Below are 19695 nucleotides of genomic sequence, written 5' to 3'. Positions count from 1 at the left end.
AGTTATGCAGCTGTGGAGCAGCAAGAGGAGAAATGACGAGAAAGTATCGCTCAGGACAGGGTGGGTATACTGAGAGAGTATAACACACACACACACACACAGGTGAACATGCACATATACAAGCAACACATCACTTTTAGAGTTTCAGCATCTTCAGCCACAGAGAGAGAGAGAGAGAAAGAGAAAGAGAGAGAGCGAGTGAGAGAGAGATGAGAGCGAGAGAGATGAGAGAGAGAGAGAGAGAGAGAGAGAGAGAGATGAGAGAGAGAGAGAGAGAGAGAGAGAGAGAGAGAGAGAGAGTGAGTGAGAGCGAGAGAGAGAGAGAGAGAGAGAGAGAGAGAGCGAGAGAGAGAGCGTGAGAGACAGAGCAACTTGTGGGGAGTAAGTACAGCTACAGCAAAAGAGCACAGAGTAGGGCTGTTACGGTGACTGTATTACCGCCACACCGGCGGTCACAAGTCATGACGACAGTCTAATTCCACGTGACCGTTTAGTCCCGGTAATTAGGCTTCTCCAAGCTCTGATGCTGCTGATGGTCATTAGTAGCCATACCAAACTTGCTAACTGCCTGGTACTCAGCACTCTATTGTCCCTCTAATCACTCTGACATAAATGCAAATGTGATCGCAAATCTAATCAAACACTTCATGAGAGCCCTTGAGCTCATGTTGAACAACATTTCTATAGGCTATGCAATTGAGTGAGAAAACAGAGTGATGGCCTCTACTAACAATGGGTGTAGAGCTTTGTGGTCACTTTTGAGAATGGTGTTTTCCTGCTAATGGAACATTCGCGCTTATAGCCTACTGCCGTGTGCACATTTCTGCGCTTATAATGTGAAGAAATAGCCGACTAGTTTATCAACATTTTAAGCTAAACGTTCTGATCTGTTGTGTCAGGCACATTGCTTAAAACAGGGTTTTTTTTATGCTAGTGGTTGTATTAATTTGGATCTATCGCATCCCACAACTGTCCCAGACTATGTTTGGAATATTTATTTCTAGCACAGAATAGAATAGGTCAACTTTTGTACTATGTGGGATAGTAGATTGACACAGGCTAGTTCGTTAGGCCTGCTCATCTTGTTGGCTGACGAAAAGTAAATGACAGTTCTTCCAATATCTACAATATGCGCGTCGGAATTGGATAAGTACGCGCGCAGTTGCGTCCCCGATGTGTCTGTCTTCACTTGTAGCCTGTGAGACAGACCCGATCACAAGACGGAGAGCCATGTGAGTGAGACGTGTTTTGGCACGCAGCCAGGAGAAGGGAATTATAATTATTATATTCAGCCCAAGGGCACAACGGCCACTGGCCGCAAAAGGCATGGATATTTTTAGGGGGCATTATAGCAACACAAAGGGGATGCAGCCGGGAAATTCAAGGCATTATCAAGTGCTTGTCAAATTGTGAATGAGAGAGACTGATGAAGTGTGTACAGCCTGCGCAAAAAACAAAGCAGAGCTCATGCCTTTCATGCAACTTTTTTCAAATCATCATTAGAATGTATCAAAATGTATTAGAATGTATTAAAAATCTAAACATATAGCTCAACATTTGTATCACAACTAAAGTTACTTAAATCACTCTAAATTAAGCATATAGGAGTACCTGTTTCTTTGTTAACCGCTCAACACAGAATAGCCGCATGTGCCGCACTCCCTCAAATCGTTTGGAGAAAATATCCTTTCTATTTTATTCAGGTATGTTCGACTGTATTCTTCATACTATAAAATAACATAAAATAATGCCACGGAATTCTAAGGCAAATCCGTGATGGTGTAAGCTATATCACATGGCATTTATTAGACTTGTAGATGTAAAATGTAAATGTTCCAAAGGTCTGCATCAGTGGCTATGTAGGCTATGTGTGGAAGCCAGGAGACGCTAAATGTGTTTATGTTAATTAACGGTCAATTACCGTGAGACCAACAGTTATTTGCTTGACCAATCACCGGCTCACAAAATGTCATGACCGCCACAGCCTAGCACAGAGCAGCCATGTTCTTTCTACATGTCTGCTCCTGTAGCTAACTTGACAACAACCCAAAAGGAGAGAGCGGGGTGAAGGCCAGTCTCCAGTCTTTGTAGTCTACACTCTGAAGATGCTCCTCCCAAACTATGCTCCTTTTATCCACCTCAGTCACCACAGAGACAACTGAGGGGTCCCTGAATCCATAACACACATACATACACACACACACACATAGATAAAACTACATTACACATTCACAAGCCCCCTTACACTTGTCTCTCACACACGCTATTTGATACCAGCAGCCCAATTCATCATCAGTCAAGCAGGCACAACTCCTGAGGTGGAGGGAGCGAGGGTTACATCACCAGTCCTTCACTGAGAGAGAGAGAGAGAGAGAGAGAGAGAGAGAGAGAGAGAGAGAGAGAGAGAGAGAGAGAGACGAGAGAGAGAGAGAGAGAGAGAAGAGAGAGAGAGAGAGAGAGAGAGAGAGATGAGAGAGAGAAGAGAGAGAGAGAGCGGGAGAGAGGGAGAGAGGGAGAGAGAGAGACAGCATGATGGAGAGAGAGAGAGAGAGAGAGAGAGAGAGAGAGAGAGAGAGAGGAGAGAGACGAGAGAGAGAGAGAGAGAGAGAGAGAGAGAGAGAGAGAGAGATCTGGTGTTTTGGGGGTGGTAGAGTAACTGCCTGTATATCCACACATACACACACACACACACACACACACACACACACAAACAAACACACACATTAATTATTTAAGCCTCTGGAATCGACAGTTGGCTGTAATAGTCCAGGCTGCAGCTTTGCCTAAAAGCAGAAGCATGTATGGTAAGCCTAGACGGTTTTGAGCACTCCTGGCGCTCTAATGCAGAGTGCACTCTGCAATGTGTTCCTCTCCACTTCCACTGCTCAGAACTCCATGACCTTGAGGAGCAGAGAATGGAATGTGAGCCAGCCACTCAGGAGAGGAGATGCAGAATAAAAACTCTGCATGACACAGGTTCATTCCCTATGTCAGGTAATGCACCTACACTTCCCATGTGAGAGGCATTCCATAGCTATGGCATGGAGCCCTTTACATTTTTTTCCAACTGCTTACACACAAAATATTTTCATGTCACATGATTTTTTAAACCTCTCACTCAAAGTGCAAAACTATACACCAAATCTCCAAACCATAATCTATTTCTCAGCCTTTGACTCAGTTGTCAATTGCATAAAACACTTTTTTTCAAAACACTACACACAATTCTCTACCTAAAACACAAAAATCTAACAGGAAGTGACTTGCTTTTCTTTTCCAAACACAACCAATCAAAATGCTACACTTATTCACCAGGTCACACACACACTCCTCACATGTGCAAACACTAATTGCTTAACTGATCACTAACCAATCACTGCTTTACTGTAGTATAGGCCTATAAATAGGTCAAAGGTCAGATTACCTGTTTTGAACAATGGATGCCAACAATGGACAGAGAGCAAGAGGAGTAGGAGGGAGAGGCAGGGGACAACAACGAGGACAAATTCAAAGATGAAGAGTTGGAAGAGGAGGAGGAGGGCAAAGAAGAGAAGGAAGGAGAGCCATCTCTGATGAGATTAGGGCAACACTAAGCCATCCATTTACTACACTTGTTGATCATGTGATCAACCACGGTTTGACCATGAGAGAGGCTGGACTGAAAGTCCAGCCCAACTTGAGTCGATTTACAGTGGCGTCCATAATTCGAACCTTCAGAAATTAGAACAGGTATGCAACTATCTAATGACTATTTTAGCATTACAGTAATGTACTGTAAAATACGTATGACTGCATAGTATTACATAAACATTTGTAACTCTAAGCCATCCATTTACTGCACTGCATTGAATGAATGAGGTTGGTTATCATGCTGTACTACCTTTTTTTGTACATTGTTTACAGTTCCTATGCTGAACACATACTGTGTTTGAATTCTGTACAGAGTGGAAAGGCAAAGACATCATGGAGGACGAGGACGCTTGTTTACAGATGTACAAGAGACTGCAATTAAAAATGTGGTTTTGGCCAACAATGCAATTAGGATTCGAGAGATAAGAGAGCATATATTGAATAATGACACCATATTTAACAACATCAATGCTGTAAGCCTGTCGACCATACAACGCATCCTCCAACGGCAACAAGTGACGATGAAACAACTTTACAAGGTGCCATTTTAACTCTACCTACATGTACATATTACTTCAACTATCTCAACTAGCCGGTGCCCCCGCACATTGACTCTGCAACGGTACCCCCCTGTATATATAGCCTCCCTACTGTTATTTTATTTTACTTCTGCTCTTTTTTTCTCAACACTTTTTTTGTTGTTGTTTTATTTTTACTTTTTTTGTTAAAAATAAATGCACTGTTGGTTAAGGGCTGTAAGTAAGCATTTCACTGTAATGTCTGCACCTGTTGTATTCGGCGCATGTGACCAATAAAATTTGATTTGATTTGAGAGAAACTCTGACAGAGTCAAGAATCTGCGACATGACTTTGTAGAGGTATGTATGCAACACTACTTCCAGTACTTCAGACATACCATATTTACTCATCTGTATATCCTTTTGTCTGTTACAGAGAGTACTGGAGATGGATGCCCATGTAATTCGCCATGAATTTATTTATGTGGATGAGGTTGGCTTCAACCTCACCAAAACCAGGCGCCGCGGAAGAAATGTAATAGGACAGAGGGCAATTACCAATGTCCCTGGACAGCGTGGGGGTAATATAACTGTGTGCTGCCATCACTCAAAACGGGGTCCTCCATCACAATGCCACACTGGGTCCGTACAACACCAGCCATATGCTCACTTTTCTGGATGCAATTCACACAATACTTGTCCCTGATCCAGATCAGGAGCCTGCTAGATGTGTGGTTATATGGGACAATGTTCGTTTTCACCGGGCTGTTCTGGTCCAAAACTGGTTTGCCACCCATCCACAATTTGTAGTTTTGTACCTACCCCTATATTCACCTTTTCTAAATCCCATAGAGGAATTCTTCTCAGCCTTGCGCTGGAAAGTGTATGATCGCCAACCCTATGCCCGCATGCCGCTTCTCCAGGCAATGGAGGACGCATGTGGGGACATAGAGGTTGCCTCTGTCCAAGGTTGGATACGCCATGCTAGGAGATACTTCCCTCGATGTTTGGCAAGAGAAAACATATCTTGTGATGTGGACGAAGTATTGTGGCCAGACCCAGCCCGGAGAAGAGATGAAGCGTAGCTTAGCACTGGTGACTGCCCCCCCCCCCCCCCTACCAATTCCTGGACTGCCCCCCCGGGACCCCACACACACAATTGTGTTCTTTACTGTATTCTAAAGAATATACTTTTGGTTTACATATGTTTATGGTTTTGTTGTATGCTAATGTATACAACAGTAATGTTTGGCCTAATAAATATTTTCTGTTTCTACATTGCATTGGTGTTTGCAGTGTACTTGTTACCCCTCTCAGCAGATTACTTTCACTGTAGAACATTGTATTGAAATGTAGATATATGCTTATGAAAGACCAAAGCGCTTTAGATTTAGAACAACAGTGTTTACATGGTATATCCAAACATTTACTATTATGAAAGAAGTGTTTGCCATTTGATGCAAATGCTTCATTCTGACATTTTGAATACAGTGTTACATTTTGTTTGTGCAGTTTTGGGAATTGTGTGTAGAGTTTTGAAAAAAAGAGACGGCTTTGAAAACGTGTGTAAGCAGTTGGAAAAAATGTAGTTCTCAATACAAAAAGGAAAATGCATGGGACACTCAGGCGTGTGTGTGTGTGTGTGTGAGAGAGAGAGAGAACGCGAGGGGGGTGTTGCAAATACCACACATGGAAACGCAAGCATCATTGCGCATGATATATTCAATAGAAATGGTAGTTCATACTAATTAAACCATTCCATGGACGTTCTCTCAAATAGCCTAGTATACGAACGAGCCGTCTAATTACAAAATAAAACCGGCGCATATGTCTGGATGCACTTGTTTCCCTCCGTATTGACCAGCATGTTTTGTTACAGGAGTTAACATTATCATTCAACAATTCCACATTCACTGACCTCTATTCATGATTTCTTGACCTCTATAATATCCATTTGATGACACACATTCGGGTCTCCTTAAACTTTTCCGACATAGCGAGGATGTCACACATTTCCACCGTACGCTATCGTGTTTAACCGGGCATCACTAAACAACAACAAAGGCACAAATCCCGGTTAAAAACGTTAAATATCTCACCCTTTATTCTGTAGACGTCAGTCAGTTCTGGGGGAAAAGAATGAAGCCTTCAAAATCCGTTAAAAACCGACTAAACGTCTAGAATTGACACGCATTCCCAAGTGGTCCCACAGGACAGTCTCTCCTCACTACAGTCCTCCTGCACTGTGAAAAGCGCGCCATCCCGTGGTAAAGATTCGCGCGCCGATCAACAGGTGGATTTGGAAATCCATTCCTAGGGAATTTAGGCAATTTGTACCAGATGATATTATCAGTGGCTAAAATTGCATTTGCCTATAGACAGATCTGGGCCATATAGTGAAAAATGATTGAAAAATAGAAAAGTGCGCCCCAGGTCTGGCCCACATACTGCACAAATGTACGGCTGAGTTCCCGCCTAAATCCCGGGTCCAGAAATGGGCAAACTGCAGGCTGCAACACAGACCTTATATGGGGCTGGCTACATTAAACCAGCTTTTCTCCCCAATTTGCATTCAGATACTCTGCTACTAAATACTGTACTTAAACAAAAGAGAATATAAATAAAAGAGAAGAGAGCACTTGCAGATGAAGTCAATCAAAATAATCTGGTTTATTACAAATTGCAACAGGGAACATGAAGTTGAGCCCACAAAAGCCCATAAACATATATAAAATAAGTGCCATTGACTTGAATTGGATTTGTGCCACAAATGCTAAAACGTGAGCATTTGAAAACATTGGCCATGTAAAGAAAAACCAAGTATGGTCTGCTGTTATACCTTGTCCATAGACAGTTTACAGGGTAAGGACATTTGGGTGAACTATACATTTAATTACTGTTTCCCCTTCCCATGACAAGCCCTCTGGTGTTGATGGGATTCATTGTTTTTCTGTATTTAAATTCAGATTTTTGCACTGTTCTATTGTATAAAATATTTGTGTGCCCAGTGTAAGTTGGAGTGGGGGACACCAGTGGGCTTCAAAGCCTAAAATTATATAAGATAATTCAAAATTCTAATCTACTGACTTTGAACTGTGTCTGCTATTCTGAACATTCTATTTCAACATTTTAACAGAGCACACCATCAGTTATTAAACTAAGACCAATCATTAATAATAACAATTCTAATAACAATTCCTGAGAATTCTACCTGGTGTTGCTAGGGAAGATTTGTCTATCCTCAGCGTCAGATGGACACATCCTCCCCATCTCTCCCTCCACCAGCTGGCACATTCCATCCCTCACTCCATTTCATTCTCCACCCTCAAATATACCCCTCTCACAGCAGTTGTCTCTCTCACTTGAGATACTTCTGTACATTTTCATTAAGTTCAATGCTTTTTAGATTCGGAGAGTGGTTGGTTACCACATCTATTCCAAGCTCACAAGAGTTTATAGGGTAGTCAAAGAAATACTATTTTTGTTCATACTCCCAATAATAACATAAGCCTTGTCCTGAGACAGAAGCATGTTCATTACCAAAGCAATGCCGTCGCTAACGTTAACTACCACAGTTGTCTCCCCCGTTCAAAGCTTCAGAGCTGATTCCAATATCTTCCCTTTAAAGGTTGGCAACACGCACCTGCCATCCATCACCCACACTCCTGGCACCGACTCCACCTCCAAATCTCCATTTTCATCTCTCTTCATAAATTCAATAACTTTGTAAATGGCTTTTGGGGAAAATTATAAATAAATGTTTAAAGATAATCATGATGCTACAATGCCCTACCCCAGGGGTTCCCAATCTTTTTTGGCCCACGACCTCATTTTGAGATATGAAGATTCTCGCGACCCCAACCATGTGAAAACAAATATGTAATTAACAGCCAATGTTGACTTTTTTATTTGGGGCTATGGCAGGCAATTGAAAAACATTCTAACAGTATTTCTGATTGTCTTCTCAACTCACCACACTCTAAAAATTAGGGTTCAACAAGGGTTCTTCTAAGATCCTCAAAGTTCTTCGAAGAACCTTAGCGTTTTTGGCACTGAAAATTGCCCCCAAAAGGTTCCTCCAAGAACCTATTGTGGGGTTCAACGAGGAAGCTCCTCAGTTGGTGGGGGTTCTTGCAGGAACCTAACTGCCCAACTGAAACATTTGGATTTGAATTTGAAAGGACAGCAAGTGCATGCACTTAACTGAAAAAATTGAAAGATCTCCTCAATTTAAGGTAAGGTTTGTCCCTTGTATGATCTAAATTGATATTGGTTTATGATGATACCATCTATCTTTTCATATTTGTGCAGATCTTTCTAAAACAGAAAATGAACAATTCATTGAATATCAAATCAACATATAGGTAAGAATATGTAGGTTATAAGAATATGTTGAAAGCTGGCTGCATTGGGTGCAGATGACTGAACTGCTCACTTTTGTGTCTACAGGTATACAGAGGAGGAGGCATACAAAGGTATGTCAATTGGTATTGGTATGTTATGCAGATTGTAAGGGATCGGGGGTTGGCTGGGTCTAGTCAGAGTCTGACACTTCCCCGATCTACAGAGAGGGGGAGTCATCAGACTCGATCTGGTTCACCTGAGTTCTGAGCACACCTGTCTGTAATTAGTGTAGGATTTAAGGTGTGCTCAGAAGTTCAGTCGGTGCGAGGTATTGTTCCTTTGTGACTTGCTAAGCGTTTTGTTCCGAGAGAGAGAGAGAGTTTGTTGTTTTTGATTACCCGTGTATCCGACCTGTGCCTTGTTGTTTGACTCCCCGAATTGCTTAATCCTCTGCTTGTCTACCCCTGTGATTACCGTCCTCTGATCCTGTGCCTGTGCCCCCGACTACGACTAAGCCCGCTCCCTTGGTACCTCTGCCTGTCTCGGTTTTGACCACAGCCTGCCCGACCACGATTAAGCTATTCCCTTGTCTGTACTCAAATAAAGCATCGCTATTCTGCGATTGGATCTTACCACTCTGTCCGAGTATTCATTACAGAATGCCTCGCCATTACCATGGATCCAGCGGAATTACAGAGGCGATGGGAGATACAGGAGAAACGGATGGATGAACTCCTGCAGCTACTCAACGCTGGTGCGGCTGAAGGCACCACCCCGAGCACGGTCAGTCCTCGTCCTACACCTCCGATTTCTCTACCGACTAGGTACGACGGGGAACCTGGCAAATGTCAGGGGATTCTACTTCAGACGTCCCTGTATATGTCGTATAATCGTACTATGTTTCCCGATGACCGTAGCAGGGTGGATTTCATGATTTCTCTGCTAACGGGAAGAGCACTGGATTGGGCTACTGCGCTTTGGGCAGCTGAGGTCCCCGAGTTGAATGCGGAAGTTCAGTTCAAGAGACTGTTCCAAGAGGTGTTCGACCACCCAGTATCTGGGCGTAGTGTGGGAGACCAACTATGCGAACTTCAGCAGGGCCGTCGCACAGTAGCCGACTACGCTTTAGAGTTCCGTACTATAGCAGCCGGTAGCGGATGGAGCGAGACGGCTTTGCTCACCGTTTTCCGAAGAGGGCTGCGCAAAGACGTACAGACTGAGTTGGCTTGTCGAGGAGATATCACTGCGCTACATGAGTTTATCAAAATAGCCATCTCTATTGATAATCTGATAGTGCGACACAAGGTATCCACAGTCCGGGAGCACTCGATCACTAGTCCTAAGCAATCGACAGAGCGGAGGAGAGAATCTGAGGAGGAACCTATGCAACTGGGACGGTCACCTCTACAAGGGTCGGTGAGACAACAACGTCGGCAAGACGGACTATGCCTGTATTGTGGTCAGTCGGGTCATTTCGTTCGTCAATGTCCGGTACGACCAAACCGTACCCCAGGATATCGCCTCGGAACTGCCAAACCGGTGAGTGAGACTCCAGTTTTGAACATTACATCTAAACAAATGTATGTGCCAGTTACCTTATCTGTCGGAGAGAAAGTGCGCAGGTTGGAAGGACTTATTGATTACGGAGCGGCTGCCAGCTTTCTGGATATGGGTCTTGCTGAGGAGTTGGGAGTTCAACTTATCCCAATTCAACCTCCCCTGCGAGTCAACGCGCTAGACGGTGAGCCCATGGGCACTGGGTTCATTACGCACCGTACTGGGGAAATCAAGTTACAAGTGGGCTCCCTGCACCATGAGAACATCATTCTGTTCGTCATCTCCGCTCCACGGGAGCCGCTAGTCCTCGGCCACCCCTGGCTCGTTACCCATGATCCGGTCATCTCCTGGAAATCTGGCGATATCACGGCTTGGAGTGAGGTATGTAGGGCAGAGTGCCTCATTTTACCTTGCAAAACATCTACTGTGGAGGATGCGAAGGGTGCGGTGTCTACTGTTGTTCCTACAGAGTACCAGGATTACGCGCAGGTGTTCTCCAAGGAGAGGGCTACCGTGTTACCACCGCATCGGGCCTGGGATTGTGCAATTGATCTGCTATCCGGGGCTACACCTCCTCGCGGACGAATCTACCCTTTGTCACAGCCGGAACGAGAATCAATGAGCAAGTATATTGATGAGGCACTTCAGCAAGGGGCCATTCGCCCATCTATGTCTCCCGCCGCATCCAGTTTTTTCTTTGTTAAGAAAAAGGATGGCGGACTGCGTCCTTGTATAGACTATCGAGGTTTGAACGATATCACCATTAAGAATCGTTACCCCCTTCCTTTGATTCCAGCAGCCCTCGAGCAGGTGGGGCAGGCCTCCATCTACAGTAAACTGGACCTCAGGAGTGCGTACAATCTGGTGCGCATTAGAGAAGGGGATGAATGGAAGACCGCCTTCATCACCCATCGAGGACATTATGAATATTGTGTCATGCCCTATGGACTTACTAACGCGCCCTCTGTGTTCCAGGCGTTCATGAATGACATTTTCAGGGACTTGATTGATCGCTTTGTCATAGTGAACATTGATGACATCCTAATCTACTCTAACTCTCTGAGTGAACATGTGTCCCATGTACGACAGGTTCTGGACCGACTCCGACAACACTCTCTGTTCGTGAAGGCCGAGAAGAGTGAATTCCATGTCACGACGATTTCCTTCCTTGGGGCCATACTCACTCCCGACGGGGTAAAACTGGATGAATCCAAGGTGCAAGCTGTACGAGACTGGCCTCAACCCCAGACGGTGAAAGAGCTCCAGAGATTCTTAGGGTTTGCCAATTACTATAGACGGTTCGTGCGTAATTTCAGCACAACCGCAGCTCCCCTGTCGGCGATGACCAGCCACAAGGGTCGTGGTCTGAAATGGACGGAGGGGGCAGTGCGGGCTTTTGAGACATTGAAACAACGATTTACCACCGCTCCCATTTTATGTCAGCCGGATCCTACCTTGCCGTTCGTCGTGGAGGTGGACGCCTCGGAGGTTGGAGTTGGAGCCGTGCTATCCCAGCGCCAAGGTGAGCCGCCCAAATCACGACCCTGTGCCTTTTTTTCTAAGAAGCTGAATCCGGCCGAGCAGAACTACGACGTGGGAAATCGTGAATTACTGGCGGTGAAGTTAGCACTGGAGGAGTGGAGACATTGGCTGGAGGGAGCAGCTCATCCGTTCCAAGTGCTCACGGACCACCGCAATCTGGAGTATCTTCACAGTGCTAAACGACTGAACTCCCGACAGGCAAGGTGGTCGTTATTCTTCAACCGTTTCCAATTCACTGTCTCTTATATTCCCGGGTCCAAGAATTGTAAGGCGGACGCGCTTTCCCGACGGTTCGAGCGCGCTGACAGACCGGTTGAACCAGAACCTATCCTCCCCATGAGTTGCCGTGCTGGTCCTGTGAGGTGGGCTATCGATGACACGATTCAGGAGAGCCTACAAGCGGAACCAGCCCCTCCAGAAACCCCGGTGTCGAAGGTGTTTGTACCAGCTCCGCTTCGACCTCAACTGATGGAATGGTGCCACACGTCGCTGGGATCTGGTCATCCCGGAATCACTCGAACTACACGACTCATCAGCCGAAAATACTGGTGGGATTCCCTCACAGATGATGTCAGAGACTATGTCTTATCCTGTCCAGTATGTGCTCAGTCCAAGGTACCTCGTGCACTACCGGAGGGTAAGCTGATGCCATTGCCAACTCCTCAACGACCCTGGTCGCACATTGCAATGGACTTTGTTACCGACCTACCAGAATCAGAGGGCCATACTGTAATTCTCGTGGTCATCGATCGTTTCTCCAAGATGTGCCGGTTGGTACCCATGAACCGTTTGCCTAACGCCACTCAGATGGCTGAGACTATGTTTACACAGGTGTTCCGGCAGTTTGGTGTCCCGGAGGATATTGTTTCCGACCGGGGACCCCAGTTTGTATCCCGGGTCTGGAAGGCCTTCTGCGAACTCTTGGGCATCTCGGTTAGCCTAACCTCCGGTTATCATCCCCAGGCCAATGGGCAGACAGAACGTCTCAACCAGGAAATTGGGAAGTATCTACGGCAACAATGTTCGCGGCAGCCGCAAGAGTGGAGCCGATTCCTTCCTTGGGTAGAGTATGCTCAGAACTCTCTCATTCACACCTCCCTACGTCTAACGCCCTTTCAGTGTGTTCTAGGGTATCAACCACCCCTGTTCCCGTGGGATACCGCACCCGGGATGGTACCGGCGGTGGACGAGTGGTTCCGTCGGAGTGCGCAGGTCTGGGAGACGGCCCATCAACATCTCAGTCAAGCCTCACAACAGCAAAAGACCTACGCCGACCGACGCCGGAGACCTACTCCCACTTATCAACCCGGGCAGCGAGTGTGGCTGTCTACCCGAGACCTGCGGTTCCGACGGAGCTGCAAGAAGCTCCAACCCAGGTACATTGGTCCCTTCAAGATACAGAGACGTATTAACCCTGTCACCTACCGTCTGTTACTCCCTCGACACTACAGGATAAACCCTACGTTCCACGTCTCCCTGTTGAAACCTGTCCATTATAGCCCGATGTACCCACCAATCGCTCAACAACCTACTACACCACCTTTAGAGGATGAACAGGACACCACCTATACAGTCCACGAGATACTGGAGTCAAGACGGAGACGAGGGGGCATCGAATATCTCGTGGACTGGGAGGGATATGGACCGGAGGAACGGTCCTGGGTCCCTGCTAAGGACATACTAGACCCCGCTCTCAAGGCCACTTTCCACGCTGAACACCCAGATCATCCCGGACCCCGACCCAGAGGAAGACCACCCGGTAGAGGTAGAAGGCCGTCAGGAGCCGGCCCTGGGGAGGGGGATACTGTAAGGGATCGGGGGTTGGCTGGGTCTAGTCAGAGTCTGACACTTCCCCGATCTACAGAGAGGGGGAGTCATCAGACTCGATCTGGTTCACCTGAGTTCTGAGCACACCTGTCAGTAATTAGTGTAGGATTTAAGGTGTGCTCAGAAGTTCAGTCGGTGCGAGGTATTGTTCCATTGTGACTTGCTAAGCGTTTTGTTCCGAGAGAGAGAGAGAGTTTGTTGTTTTTGATTACCCGTGTATCCGACCTGTGCCTTGTTGTTTGACTCCCCGAATTGCTTAATCCTCTGCTTGTCTACCCCTGTGATTACCGTCCTCTGATCCTGTGCCTGTGCCCCCGACTACGACTAAGCCCGCTCCCTTGACCACAGCCTGCCCGACCACGATTAAGCTATTCCCTTGTCTGTACTCAAATAAAGCATCGCTATTCTGCGATTGGATCTTACCACTCTGTCCGAGTATTCATTACACAGATCACATTTACCATCCTCCTCCCTTACCTCTTCAATGAATATCCCATAGGCCTCTACATCATGGGCAAGGTATGTGTATGAAAACCATTATAAAAAAATTTTTTTTCATTCACATTTACCACAAAAACCAAGGTATGAATACTGTTGTGTGCATGTTTTGTTAATCATCTGTATAATTATTATTTTTTTGGATTCACAGACTTCACCTTCCCTACACCTCTGATGAATATAACAGGAAACCTGTTCGATCACCATGCACTTAAAGGGTTCTTCGAATAACTTATAGGGGTTCCCCCACAGTTTCAATTTGAAGAACCCCTAAAGGATACTCCAGGAACCTTTTCTTTTTAGAGTGCATCACATACTTTTAATATGGGGCCATGACAGTCAATTTCAAATGAGTCTGACATAATGTATCTTATCTCACCACCACTAATGAGATGGGTGTGGTTGACACATGTCGCGTCGGAGCTTCTCAAAGTCAGGAGGCGTGGTCAACAGTGCGCACCTCATCTCTACTGTCACATCCAACCTGGATCGATATTTGGTTTTAATGCAGACGAGAGTCCAGCTTCACACAGGCAAAGGGTAGCCTACCATGAGTTTTATGGTGCTTTCAAGACAACTGGGAACTCTGAAAAACACAAGGTCAAATCATGACTTCAGTGATCTTTAGGTCGTTAATCGGAGCTCTAGAAAGAGGCCCGAGTTCCCAGTTGGAATTCCGAGTTTGATGACCATTCAAAACTATTTTTTCCCAGTCGGAACTCGTTTCTTTCCAAGTTCCCAGTTTTCTTGAACGCACTGAAGTCGGAAGTCGGAGATGTCAGAGTTCCCAGTTCCCCGTTGTTTTGAGAAGGCAGGGTGTATTCCCTTTGAGTCAGGACAACAGTTCCTCTCTCCCACTCAATAACCACCAAGCCTCGGAGTGAAATAGAACATTGTCATGCTCTGATCCCATATCTCCACATAGATTTGTGAACAGGCGTGCGTGCAGTGAATGTGGTTTGATGTACACTACCGGTCAAACGTTTTAGAACACCTACTCATTTAAGGGTTTTTCTTTATTTTTACTATTTTCTACATTGTAGAATAATAGTGAAGACATCAAAACTATGAAATAACACATATGGAATCATGTAGTAACCTAAAAAGTGTTAAACAGATGGAATGCATTTCAATTAACAGGTGTGCCTTTTTAAAAGTTAATTTGTGGAATGTATTTCCTTCTTAATGTGTTTGAGCCAATCAGTTGTGTTGTGACAGGGTAGGGGGGTATACAGAAGATAGCCCTATTTGGTAAAAGACCAAGTCCATATTATGGCAAGAACAGCTCAAATAAGCAAAGAGAAACAACAGTCCATCGTTACTTTAAGACATGAAGGTCAGTCAATACGGACAATTTCAAGAACTTTGAAAGTTTCTTCAAGTGCAGTCGCAAAAACCATCAAGCGCTATGATGAAACTGGCTCTCATGAGGACCGCCACAGGAATGGAAGACCCAGAGTTACCTCTGCTCCTGAGTGGCGCAGTGGTCTAAGGCACTGCATCGCAGTGCTAACTGTGCCACTAGAGATCCTGGTTCGAATCCAGGCTCTGTCGCAGCCGGCCGTGACCGGGAGACTCATGGGCGGCGCACAATTGGCCCAGCGTCGTCCAGGGTAGGGGAGGGAATGGCCGGCAGGGATGTAGCTCAGTTGATAGAGCATGGCGTTTGCAACGCCAGGGTTGTGGGTTCGATTTCTACGGGGGGCCAGTATATATAAAGAAAAATAGGTATTCACTAACTGTAAGTCGCTCTGGATAAGAGCGTCTGCTAAATGACTTAAATGTAAATGTAATAAGTTCATTAGAGTTACCAGCCTCAGAAATTGCAGCCCAAATAAATGCTTCACCGAGTTCAAGTAACAGACACATCTCAACATCAACTGTTCAGAGGAGACTGTGCGAATCAGGCCTTCATGGTCGAATTGCTGTAAAGAAACCACTATTAAAGGACACTAATAAGAAGAAGAGACTTGCTTGGGCCAAGAAACACGAGCAATGGACATTAGACCGGTGGAAATCTGTCCTTTGGTCTGGAGTCCAAATTAGAGATTTTTGGTTCCAACCGTCGTGTCTTTTTGGATGCGGTGTGGGTGAACGGATGATCTCTGCATGTGTATTTCCCACCGTAAAGCATGGAGGAGGAGGTGTTATGGTGTGGGGGTGCTTTGCTGGTGACACTGTCTGTGATTTATTTAGAATTCAAGGCACACTTAACCAGCATGGCTACCACAGCATTCTGCAGCGATACGCCATCCCATCTGGTTTGGGCTTAGTGGGACTATCATTTGTTTTTCAATAGGACAATGACCCAACACACCTCCAGGCTGTGTATGGGCTATTTGACCAATAAGGAGAGTGATGGAGTGCTGCATCAGATGACCTGGCCTCCACAATGCCCCGACCTCAACCATATTGAGATGGTTTGGGATGAGTCGGACCGCAGAGTGAAGGAAAAGCAGCCAACAAGTGCTCAGCATATGTGGGAACTCCTTCAAGACTGTTGGAAAAGCATTCCAGGTGAAGCTGGTTGAGAGAATGCCAAGATTGTGCAAAGCTGTAATCAAGGCAAGGGGTGGCTATTTGAAGAATCTCAAATATAAAATATATTTTGATTTGTTTAACACTTTTTTGGTTACTACATGATTCCATATGTGTTATTTCATAGTTTTGATGTCTTCACTATTATTCTAAAATGTAGAAAATAGTACAAATAAAGAAAAACCCTTGAATGAGTAGGTGTTCTAAAACGTTTGACCGGTACTGTAGTTTACAATCGAAGTTACCTACTCCAGTTGCTCTTGGTGTATCATACAATGCGTCCATATGGCAGAGGGAGACACATTCATAACTAGAGTGCAGAGACTTGCCCGCCGTCCCACCATAGATGGAGCCCCATCTGTGCAAAAGCCCACCATTCGATCCCATGGAATCTGTTTTTCTTCAATATAGCCACGCAGCACACTGAACATCCCCGATGCCGTGTCATACTCAGGAATCATGAGACAGAACAATATGTCCTCGTGATTAGCATCCCCCGACATGTATAGCGAACAAAAGTCAATGCATGGTCATCTCGGCCCTCACAGCTAACGTCCATTTGGAGAGCATAAGCTGGGGAGTTTTTGACTAATTCAGTCAGAGCATATATTCTTCTTTTAACAGAGTTATCTGACAAAGGTATTGATGTGAGTTTCTGCGCCTCTGCCTCCCCACACATTGTTTTCACCATATCAATTGCAGACGGTAATATCAAAGTGTGTGTGGTTTCATAGCATAGCGGGCCTTTCACGGTCGGAATGATTCAAGTGCAACGGTCAAGTGCAGTCTTTTCCCATGATCTAACGGCCCTCTTTGGTTGAATTTTATCTTTTAGATTTGAATCATTTTCATTTAGGTTGTTAAGGTTAACCACATTACAATAATTTGAGATACAAAGACGATATTATAATACATGTCTTTTTTGTATATCATTTTTTTTTCTTCAGGATTTTGGAAATTCTCCCGCGACCCCATTTTCATATCAGGCGACCCCACATGGTCCCCTAGTTTGGGAACCGCTGCTCTAGCCCATCTGACAACTTTCTACTTCAGGGAGAGGAACAGCATCAACATTGCCTTGATATGGTAACTTGACCTACTTTTGCACATTTTCATTCAGTTCAATGCTTTTAATTAAGTCAAGGTTTCCATGTAACTTGACATCCTCACAAACATGGGTTTAACCATGAATGTTGTAAACCACATACTGGGGACCATACAACTGACAAACGTGCTCCACAAATTATACAAGTAGGCTGTGGGCAAAGTCATTCAGGGCAAGACACAATGGCGGACGTGAGAGAATGAAAATAGCAACATAGACATCTCCTCGATGCATTTATCCCAACCTGAATACCCAGTGGACTTAGTCCCCTTGATGATCGCTCTAGCTGGAGCGTCACAGATAACAGAGGTGACAATTAGAGAGAACTGTTTACCTTTGATGACAAACTCCCTTTGCAACTCACTAACTAGATCTCTCAAATAGTCACTGAGGGAGCGTGGCTTTGAGTTACCACAGAATAGTGCAATGATGACCGGCCCATTTACGTAGCCCTGAAGTATCCCTAGGATTGGCCAGATTTGTACACAATAACTTTTAAACAATGGCAAGCCATCGAAGTTCAGATGCAATCGAAACACGTGTCTGTCTATCTGGGACTTTAGACCAGGGTTTGAACACTTCCTCCCCATCTCTCCACCAGCTGGCACTGAAACATCAGTGAGTGAGGTATTGCTTCCCACCAGGAGAAGGAGAGTGTCTGATGAATCCTTGGGTTTTCTTGTGGTGGTGTCTGCTGGGGCCAAGGTCTTGCATGGTCTTCAGGAATCTGGTGGACAAGAGCAAAGAAACTGTTGAGGGTCGACTGTCTAAAAAATAAATGGGCGCTAGGAAAGGAAATAATGAATGTCATGCGTTATAGGCTATAGACTCCTAGAGACGTTCATCATCCATATTGTACATATGGAGCCAAAAGGCCATGAAGGTCAAAGGTTGGCCCAGCAGTGAGGGTTAAGCATTGTAACGGAGGCTGCGGTACAGTTTTGGGTTTTATTATATAAAGAATGTGGAGTTCCAGGTCCCAGTGGATATTATATCCACTGGAGGACAAAACAAAACATAAAAATGACAAACTTGAAAAAACATGAGGCTTAAACTGGGTTTTTAGGCTAAGCCCATTTGGCTTGGGCCCTAAAAAGTTATGCTTCCGCATCAAAGGTTTTCCATGTACTGGTCTGGTCTGGTCTGCCCTGAGGCTACATAGCCGTTATGTAGCCGTAGCATCTCCAACTAGACAGATACATTTAATCCAATCAAAGAACAAAATATGTAAAATTACAAATAACATTCTCCAAAATATGATAGAATGTAGGCTACCCTAAATGAATCAAAGTTAATGATAATGAAAAGACTTCAACTCAATTAGAGATGGGCTGGAACAACAGCACCCTAGCTCTCTCTATGCTGTTTATCACACCACTGTATAACACCCAGCGGTGCTAAATCCTTATCCTTGTGGGTCTCAGTTCTGTGTTTTTGGCAGAAAATGCGGAAGTGAAATAATGGAATTTGATGCCATTCCGGAGGACAGGAGTGGGCAACAAGATTTGATATCTTACAATACTGTAACGACCCGGTATTGTGTTCTGTGTTTGTGGGTGTGTTATTGTTCTCATGGGTGCTAGCAGGGGTTAAATATGCCAGGACAGACGGAAAGGTTGGGGGGGGGGGGGGGGGGGGGGGTATGATGGGTATTCCCGCAGGGTTTTGAAATGCATAAATAGGGGTTACTGTCTCCTCTCTCTTTCTATTCGGGATCCTGATCTGCTCTTATGAGTCTGCCACTTAACTTGACATTGTGTATTTGTGTACGTTCGGAATTTAGCGGCGTGGGCTGTGGCCTGAACAATAGCCCCGTTTAGGAATAAACCTGTGTTCTGCCCTGCACACCTGGTGTCCGTCTCTTTTTCCTTTATGACCCAGCCCGGGTCATTACAATACAATACAATTATGGGAAATTAAAGAGCCTAGCGGAATATATCGGAATATATTGCCTGTTTTATTATGAGACCAACAGACCAACATTAATTTGATGAGAAGCGATATATTGCCTTCTGGTCTGTAGGCTATCAAATGGCAACATTGTAGGCCTATTCGACCCCAACAAAAGGTTATGACCAATATGTAAATTTTTTTCATAAATGTAGAAAGTATCAGAGTTGTCTGGTGCATGCATTT

This window comes from Coregonus lavaretus (assembly GCF_964263955.1).
Source record: "Coregonus lavaretus genome assembly, chromosome: 26".
Lineage (NCBI taxonomy): Eukaryota > Metazoa > Chordata > Actinopteri > Salmoniformes > Salmonidae > Coregonus > Coregonus lavaretus.
Note: the sequence above shows the minus strand (reverse complement) of the source record.